Here is a 9938-nt window from a genome sequence, read left to right on the forward strand (position 1 = left end):
AGGTCAGTCTAACGAGATAAATCAATTAACAGCAGGACACCAAGGGAGGAAAAATAACTTTTGAAGTGGTAAGAGAGTGGCTCATCACAGACAGTTGACAAGAAGGTGTGAGTAACAGTAGGGGGAAATTAGTATTGGGGAAATTAAATTTAGGTTTTGTAATGAGCCAGCCACTCCCAGTCTTTATTCAGGCCTAATCGGATGGTATCCAGTTTGCAAATAATTCCAGTTCTGCAGCTTCACGTTGGAGTCTGTTTTTAAAGTTTTTTTTGTTGAAGAATTGCCTCTTTGAGGTCTGTTATTGAGTGACCAGAGAGATTGAAGTGTTCTCCTACTGGTGTTTGAATGTTATGATTCCTGGCTTGTTACCAGGTTAATTTAATAAATGGCAGGTGAATGAAGTGCTTAAATTATACAAGTAATTGTGTCCTGGAGTAATAACCACGAACGGGCAATCAACACCCAAGTCAGACATGGCTCGTGCTTTCCATATGAATCCATCTGACAACTGCAGACCGTATCATCTGGTTTCAGCAGGTAAACTTAAGGCTATAGTTCCATGGAGGAGCTGATCCAGTACAAACGGCAATAGGGATTTACATGACCTCGCGACCACGACAGGCTGTATCTGTAAGATTGTAGTAGCTGCCTTAGGCACACAGAAGTCCTAGTGATGATCAGGGTATATGGGGCTAGAGAGACAGTTGTAATGATGTGCTCCTGCCCAGTTATTTCTAACTGTGAAGTCCCCTGAATATCTTATTTCTGTTGATGAAACACATTCATTTGTAATTTGCCTCTCCATGGAGACAATCGTTTAAACCAAGCTCCACCTATTACATAGGAACATGGGAATTGCTAGACCACCTCAGACTAGCGTGATCCAACTTAGTATCTCGTCACCGACAGGGGTCCCTACCAGACGTTTTTGATGAAAGGGCAAAAAAATCCATAGGGAACAATTAAAAAGTAACCTGCTCCCAGGAGAAATTCCATCCTTACTCTCTCCGTTGGCGTGTGCCCTGAAATGTGCGGTTTGTGTCCCCTATAACTTTTTGTTAAGTGTGGAGGTTCGTGCTATCCATGTAAGCGTCCAATCCTTTTTTTTTTTTTTTGAAGACTTTTTTTCTGCAGAGAAATCCTGGCTCCGCCGAAGTTTTTAACAATGACTTCAGTGAGCATTTCACCCCCAGCCTCAATAGTTTCTTGTGGCGGGACGTTCTGCATTGTTCTGAGCAGGTCTTTGTCATGAAACTCTTGAAACAGACCAGCTTATGGTAACAAAATAGAAAATGTTACCTCTGGTTGTCTTGACAGGGCACTAGGCTGGGAGTCAGGATATTTTGGTGCTAATACTCAGGCAGGTCACTTCCTCTCTCTGTACCTGTCCCAGGGTGGCTGGCCCTTAGAAAGGAAGCAGGTTCAGGCCAGAAGTGATGCTCCCAATTTGGCTGATTAAGAGCATGGGGTGGCACCAGAGGGAGAGTCAGAGAGGTAGGAGGTCCTTGAAGGGAGGTGTAAGAGGTTCCTGGGGCAGTGGGTGGTTAAAAAGCAGCGGAGGGGTTTTTGGCTGACCTCCCCAAGCTGAAGAAGGCTGAAGGCAGTGGGGCAGCATAGGGACTTTCCTGCTGACTTCGAAGCCAGCGGGTTGAAGCTGGAGGGCTGAAGCCAGGGGAGCAGTGGAAGGGTTTCTTTGCCGGCCTGTCTGAGATGAGAGGTTAACAGAACTGGGGAGTGTTGCTGTTCCCCTGGTGAGGATGATGTCCCAGCGGAGAGGCTAGTGGTGGGGGTGGGGTTCCTGTTGGAAAGAAAAGGGGCTGCACTCCCGCTGGAAGGCCGTCCTAGCAGAAGGACAGGAGAAGAGCCCAGAGGTGGTGGATGATGCCGAGATGTGGCACGTGCTATGCTGGTGAGCTAGAGGTGATGGGATTTTAAAGACTATTTCCCTGGAGTGGGGCATGAGGGACTGATAAGTGGACTATGTTCTGGGACGTTTGTTAAGGATTATTTGCACTATGTTTTTGTAATAAAGGGCCTCCCCTCCCCCGGCAAGAGAGCCTGCCATGGAGCGTTTCCGAGAGGGGAATTGGGATGTAGCCCTGATGCTGGAGCTCCCGGGTGCCAGGGGGCACCCAAGGATGAGGGGGAATCATTCACAGTACTGCTGAATCCCTTCCCCCTCTCCCCCCATCTGTCTTTTCTGTGTAGGCTGTAAGCAATTCAGGAGCACAAGCTACCTCTTACCACATGTTTGCACACATTGTAAGACACCATAGGGCCGTAATCTGAGCTGGGGCCTTCACGGCAACCGTAATACAACTAATAAAGAATTCACTGTGTACTCCAAAGGAATAAACGCTCGCAAATGGAACAGCACCAAAAGGCCATAAATGCACAGCACGCCGGCTTTCATTCTGATTTCAGTCTTTATTGCTGGTTGAATTGAGGGTTTGTAGCACAGGAAGGATTCAGACTTGTTCATCTCCACACAAAGGAGTTTGTGAATCTGTCGTCATTGCTCGCTGTGACAATACAGGGAGGACTTGCCAGAGGAAAGGAAATCGGATCACCGAGGGCCAGATCCATCCACCCATGCAAGGGTGGTGTCTTCCCTCCATGGGCCAAATTCTGCGCTCTCTTACTCCATGTAGATCCAGTGTAACTTCATTGAAATCAATGGAGTTTCTCTGCTTCATAACCGTTTTAGAGATGATTTTTAGCCCTAAAGGCCAGATTCTCTGTTATACCAGTGTAAATTCAGAGCTACTCTGGTCCAAATCCTCAGCTGGTGCAAATCAGCATAGCTCCAATCAATGGAGCAGTACTAATTTATACCAGCCGAGGATCTGACTCTATTAACTTCAGTGAAGTTACTCTGAAGTTACCCCAGTATACATGAGACCAGAATCTGGCCCTAGGTACGTATTGAAGACGACTTTGGTTTGTTATTAGATTGAGAAGGGTAACATATTCTCCCTGGCCCCAGTACAGAGCCTGAAGTGAGTTTTGCAGGCAGCAGTTCTCGCAGGTGCTGAGTGTCGGACTTAATTTGTCTTTCATGCTGGGAAATCCTTGTGGCAAGGGGTTAATAAAGACAATTCAGATTGTTATACAAATGTACAGAGAGCAAACACAAGATGGATTTACTGGTGAACACACATTTCCGAGCCCCGGGGACCAGGAGCCCCAGCAGACCAAGACCCTCGCGGAGTCCGTGAGAAAGATCTAGGGCTTCCAAGGAGGGCCCTGAGGCCATCTACCCTCAGGATCCGCAGGGCTGTTCAGGGCCGAGCATCTTGTCCCTAGTGACTGCGTCCGTCACCCGAGGGGGGGCTTCTGCTATCACTGTGTTTACATCTGAAAACGCAAGCGCAACAGAGGAAAGAGGAGGAATCAGTAATGTTAGCTGGGACGGGGGGTTAACAGGCTTATCATCATCCGGACAAAGCTTCAACATCACCTTGCCAGGAGGTTCCAAACCTTACAGCAGGAGATTGTAACACAGAACAGGGTAAATCTGAGGCTATGTCTACGCTTCAGTATGGACACGACGGTGCCGGGAGGGGTTCTCGTTGCTGTGGTTAATCTACCTCCCCAGGAGGTGGTAGCTAGGTCCACGGAAGAATTCTTCTATCGAACTAGCACTGTCTACACAGGGCCCTAGGTTGGCTGAACTCTGAGGGGCGTGAATCTTTCACACTCCTGAGCGATGTAGCTGTGTGGATCTAATTTTCTAGTGAAAACTAGCCCTGAGAAAATGAGGCCAGATTTACATCAGAAAATGTTTTCAGTCTTAAATAGCTCTGCCAGCGAAGCTTCCTACCATCGGCAAAACAGGCTCCTGTTGGTATCGTTTAGAGTGGTTCAGTGAGTGAAATAAGCAGCTCCATTGATTCCAACAGAGCTCCACTGATTTACACCAGCTGAAGATGAGTCTATTATCTTAAAGGGGAAGTTTAAATACCACTGCCAAGGCAACTTATCTGACACCTGTTAAACTGCGATTCCAGTTCTGGGCCTCTCTGCAGCCCCACCCCACCTGGCTTTTAATAAATCTGTTTAAAACTTTTTGTTTTTCAGTCACAAACAGCGATGTCGACATAGCTCGGGGGGCATAGGCTTCCTGGCCACGCCTCCTGCTGCTGCATGTGGCAATAGAGGTTGATACTGACAAGATCTGAGCTCACTTACACTAGAGCAAATCAGGACAAACTCCACTGAGTTCTACTGGTGTAAAACTGGTGTAAGTGAGAGGAGAATCAGGCTCATTACCTTGACCATGTAAACCCATCACTCACTGCTTCCCTTACAGCTTGAGCAAATGATTTGGAGCCCATCTATGGAACTCACTTCTTGTGCCTCGGTCTCATCAATCTACTATCCAATTGCTGCCACATTTTAAAATTTAATCTAAGACCCCTGGGTAGGGGTTAGGACAGCAATTCAGTTTGCCTTATCTTACTGGAAAGTGGTGCACGCTGGGTATATTCTACAGCAATTTAACAGGAATAAAAGTGCAAGTCTGTCAAGTGAAAGCCATATTTTGCGTCTCCAAGAGCTTATCGGAAAGGAGGTAGTGTCCCAGCTGATTCAGTGGCTAGTAGCAAGGTATTGAATTTCAGGCCGCTGGGAGAGCCGCAGGCCTCCTTGGTCTTGTATGAGCCATCTGCAAAGTCATGCTGACTTCTGTGTTTTAAATAACTTCCTCTAACTGATGCAGCCAGCAGGTGGGGGGTGGGGCTGAATTTGGTAATGAAAATCAGAGCTCTGCTTGCCACTGATCCTGGTGTGTGATACAGGGCTGCCCGGGGGGAGGGGGGTGCAAGGGGGGGCAAGTGGGCAATTTGCCCCAGGCCCCGGAAGGGCCCCCAGAAGAATATAGTATTCTATGGTATTGCAACTCTTTTTTTAATGGAAGGGGCCCCCGAAATTGCTTTGCCCCAGGCCCCCTGAATCCTCTGGGTGGCCCTGGTGTGATAAGGCATTTTGGTGTTGAACGGGAAGCCCCCTAGATCTGGGACCTTGAGGGTGCTAGGTGCTTCCGCAGCATATACCCAGCCATCCCCATGAATGTATGTGGGTCAGTTCAAATAAATTTATACCGGGATTTTTTTTAATGGTGCCTCCTATTGGGCAAATAGACAAGTTTTGAAATGACTTTAGCTATTTAAAAACAAAGCCGTGTCTGTAAGGAAATGTGCGGGTGGGATATTGCCCGCCCGTAATAATTTGCAGCCCACCCAACCTTACATTCCTAGCTACGGCACCGCCATGCAGCAGGTTAGTAGCAGAGCAAAGAAGAGAACCTAATTCGCCTGAGTCCCAGCCTGCTGCATCACACCACCTTTCTAATCTAGCGTGCTCGTTGTCCCCCACCACAGCAATCTTCACGACAGCTCCAGCAAATCCTTTACTTACTTTGGTTCTGGCTGTGGTCAGCTGGGTGGGCCGTGGTGGTAAGGGGCTCCTCAGCTCTGTGGCCACACAGGCTCCCAATTTTTGCTGCCACATACCTGCAGGCTGCAGAGAGAAAGGAGACCATTAGTTTGAATACCTCAAGCTAAGGGCAAATATTTGTTGACCCCTGTGGGGCACCGGGGAAATGAAGCTGCACAAGGCACCAAGGTGGTGGGGGTGTTCACAGGAGCAAATCACTCCCTCTCTGATCCTGCCTGAGCTAGGGACCCAATCAGTCACCTTTGCAGGCACAGTGGGAGTCAGGGGGGATGTAACAAATGGTTTTGCAATAGAATCAAGTTTCACCATTCAAGGTAAAAGCTTGGGGCAAAGACTTTCCTTCTGTTCTGTGTTTGTACAGCACCTAGCACCATGGAGTCCTGGGCACCTAATACGAGTCCATTTCCTGTCAGGGCTGGAGAAAAAGCCCGGAGAGAGCGAGATTTGCACTGATACCACAAGAGATCTCGGCCAAAAAGCACAGAAGTGAAGGTAGTTGGTATCAACTGGGCAACACGTGCCCAGCTGCACACTTAACTAACTCCAGTTGTATCCTGTGTAATTCCATTCACTTCGGCAGAGTTATTCCAGATTCCCAATCAGACCCAGAGCCACTCAGTGGAATTACTTCTGTTTTCCACCCGTGTAAACGAGATCAGAATCAGACCTAATGATTTTTTTAAATTAATGAGCAAAGTTTTACTTTTTTCATTAGATAGTAACCACCCCCTTTTCCCCCTGCCCACCAGATCCAGCTAGAGAAAGCTATGATGTTATTCTGGGAAGGGAACATTGTGGAGAGCACCGGCTGATAGGACTTTACCTACCCTTGCAGGGTGACACAGCAGATATCACGAAGCCTCCCTTTTGTCCATGGCTGGGATACCTGACTGTGGAACAGTCCCCCCCCCCCCCAACAATGAAGACAACCCCCATGTAAAGAAAGACGCTGAGCAATGGCCTGGCAGCTCAGACTGCATTTCAAAGAATTCACTCATCATCCTTCTTCCAGTGATAGTCAGGGATACACATGTATTTACAAACCAAACATCCCCCTCTGCTGTACTTTGTCTGAAGAGGTTTCCTTACCGTTGATAATTACTCAGACCATCTCTGCAGCACTCCAGCCAGGCTGTGATTTCCTGCTTCTCTGGCTCTGGCTCTGCTCGTCTCTCGCACTCAGCTGGGCTGTGGTTTTATTTTTTACTACACTATTTCCTCCCTCCCCGGACGTTGCCCCAGTAACATGAGTCATGCGGCTCGAAGGCCAGAGGGTGTTGTGTAGATCTTTGCCGTCGCGCCCTCCAGGTAGGGCTGTGAAGAGCGGAGTTCAGATCCTTCCCTGGCCTGGATTTTGAGCTAACCTGCATTGGTATATTGCCCAGGTCATACAGCGGTTGGTTAGGCACGCAGAACCATTGTAGCTAAACGGAAGCAGCCGTCCCTGCTGTAGCTCCATTGACTTACATGAAGTCACACCATTGATGCATTTGGCTCAAGCTGTGGGACTTGCTCCAGATGCCTCAGAGGGATCCAGGAGTTAGCTGTTGTTCAAGCATGGTTCTACCTCCTTAAAAACACTGTGTGTGTGTGTGTGTGTGAATCCCAGTCTCTGAGCTAAACCAGAGGATGTGGCCATGGTGCAGTGTTTATCTGTATAGATTGAGGTGGAGGGAAGCTGGATCCTCCTCCTGTGTTGTCCATCGAATGTCCACCCGCCCCCATGTCTTTCTTCCAGAGCAAAGATCCCTGTGGTGCATATGGACCAGGTGTATTCCACCCCACCCCTCTGCACAAACCTATACCCTCCTTACACCGTTTCCACGATTTGAGAGTCTGGTCGAAAAAGGAACCTAGCAGCGTCCAGTCAGATCTACTGACCGGACACTAAAAGGCCTGTAACCTCTTCTATCAGCTGGCCCTGAAGCGGCGACTGCCGCAGCAGCACACGTGCACCAGCTCGGGCCGTGGGCCACCCCTTTGAAGAGCACAGTTTTCAGGGCTGCGGCAGAGGACAGTGCGGGAGCTCATGGCGCGCAGGGTAAGGGGTTCCCAGCAGGCCTGGAGCATTCCCCAGGAGGGAAGGAACGCGAACTGCCCCACCAGCCAGCACTTCCCCCGGCCGCGCTCTCAGGCAGCACGGGGGTGGGGAGCACTCAAGCGGAAGGGGCTGCTGGGAAGACAGCTCAGAGGGAGGTGGGGGGCTGCCGGGCAGGAGGGCCATGTCCTAGCTTGCCAGCAGAGCTGCCTAGCTGCTCCCATGTGGCCGCAGCGTTTTTCTGACCGGTACTCCCATGCGGCTCAGGTTTGCAAGTCCCTTGGTGCTGCTCACGCTGGAGATGAGGAGGGAGAGGAGTGAGTAGGGGGCAGGGCTTTGGGGAAAGAGGTGGGGCAGGGGTCTGGTTTGCAGACACTGGAAAGTTGGCCACCATCTCCACGAACCTCCATGACAGGAGAGAGACTCAGATTTCTCTAATGTAGCCTCCCAGAATTCTACCTCCACTAGAACTCTGCCTGGGAGCTGAGACAGCAGCCGTTTTTCCTCAGGAGGTTTTTTGTGTTTTTTTAACCGCCCACCCCATTAAACAAGTTTGTGTACAACAAGCTTCAGGCAGTGACTACAGGCATGGCAAGGTACCGAGCTGGCTGAGGTTTCCTTCCAGCTCCATCAGACACTCTCCATTCCCATTGTCCCTGCACAGTGTTTGTGGTAGACATCCACAGGGAGGGACTGCAGAGCGGCATCAGCAGGATTGCTGCATTTCAGAGACAGCCTTTCCTCCTGAGAGATCTGCCATCGCGGTGAGGCTGCTGCATCCCCAGCCCATCTCTCTGCAGCACTAGGGCTCGCCCCACATGCCAGGCCCAACGCAGTCTTAATGGGGCTCAGAGTCCCGCTGCTTGGCAACCCTACTGCAGTTCTGTTGCTCTGAGAGGAGTGGCCATTCCCTCAGCATCTGTTAGCTGCAGGGCAGACGTCTCTGTTGAGGGCCTCTTTGCAGCGAGGGCCCTCAGGAGTTGCTGCGGACTGTTGCTAAGGAGATACACATGCTGTGGTCTCTCAGGGTAACTTTTCTTTTGTGCTTTTTTGTTGTTGTTTTCCGTAGGGTAGTCTGAAAGCCTGTGATTTGCTCTTTGAGTGTGGAAAAGCAACTATTCTGTCAACACACACGCTGCACCAGGTGAGGTTGCGGCCACACTGGATCAGACCCATGGTCCATCTACTCCAGTATCCTGCCTCCAACAGTAGACATCACCAAATGCTTCACCGGGAGGTGTAAGAACCCTTCAGAAGGCCGTTATGGGATACCTACCTCCCTCTCCCCCACATAGGTCTCTAATATTTAAAGATTGGCATAAACCCTAAAGCACCAGGTTGAGGGATTAAAACAAATTAACCCCCCACCTCCCCATAACACAGCACACAACTAACAATGTCTGGTACCTTCATGAGCAACCTGAGCCAAAGACCAAGTATTAGATGGTCTTCCTCCTCCACTCAGCCCAGTCACTGCTGGGACACACTGACCTGTGTGCGTTGGGGAAGCTTGCACTGTGGCTGTCTATGTGATACCCGGTTTGTGGCTATAGAAAGGACCGCGGCCCTCACGCCTGTCAAACTTTCACCTTTGCAAAAAAACTGAAAAGAACAAGGATGATTGCAGCCCTCGTCTAGGAATAGATGCATCTGTGCTGAGGATGGGGATCCCTTTATCAGGCAGTCTGATTTGCGCTGGGCCTGTGGGACTGAATATATTTCTGGGGGGGTTGTCATTCGGAGACCGTATGTGCTCCCTAAGGCAGGGGAGTCTTGGCTTTTTGCATTACTGACACAGCACGCTAGATGGCGATAGATTAAAGAGAAAAGGTCTGAGGTGCGAGCCGCTCTCATGATTAATGGCAGAGAAATTCACCTAGCCCAGTGCATGAACTGAGCAAGGAAGTCATGGGCTAAAGTTAGAGAGGAGCCAGTAGTGAAATACCAGCGCCACTGTGCACAGCTGGCACTGACTAACTACTCCCAGGGCAGTGACACAGAGGCATCTGTACAAAGTATAGATCTCCCCACTGGTACCTAAGAAGGTTCCTGGTCCATCTTCCATGCCCTTGTGCCATTTCACGTTCCCCTTCTGAAAATGTGGCGACTGTGCAAAAGTGGCACCTTCTAAATCAACAGATCTGTGCGTATTCAGAGTCTGGTCTACTGATTTCGGTGAGAAAAATTTTTTTTTTTACTATTCTTGCTAGCCACGCAGAGCAACCCAGCAAAGGGAGAGTGAGTTGGATTCTATTCCATCGCCTGCATCATCACCTGCATTGTTCACCAAATTCCAGTTACAGAAATCTGTATTATGGATTGACATCACTTCGCAAGCCCAGAAGAATCCAGTTTGACGTTCAGGTCCCAGGGTGGATTTGCAGGGATGTAGTTAGAAAAAGACCTCTCCAATTTTTTTACTGAGCAAATTTTTATTTGGTGC

General features: G+C 49.5%; 1 long non-coding RNA gene across 1 annotated transcript; it reads right to left on the minus strand.

Annotated features, from left to right (window-relative positions):
* Positions 1–242: 242 nt before the first annotated feature.
* Positions 243–6697, minus strand: LOC120386564. The gene is made up of 3 exons (XR_005589782.1): positions 6547–6697; positions 5419–5520; positions 243–3357 (listed from the first exon to the last, which is right to left on the minus strand). It is a non-coding gene; the product is annotated as an uncharacterized LOC120386564 (long non-coding RNA).
* Positions 6698–9938: the final 3241 nt, after the last annotated feature.

The sequence above is a fragment of the Mauremys reevesii genome, linkage group 19 (assembly GCF_016161935.1).
Source record: "Mauremys reevesii isolate NIE-2019 linkage group 19, ASM1616193v1, whole genome shotgun sequence".
NCBI classification, from domain to species: domain Eukaryota; kingdom Metazoa; phylum Chordata; order Testudines; family Geoemydidae; genus Mauremys; species Mauremys reevesii.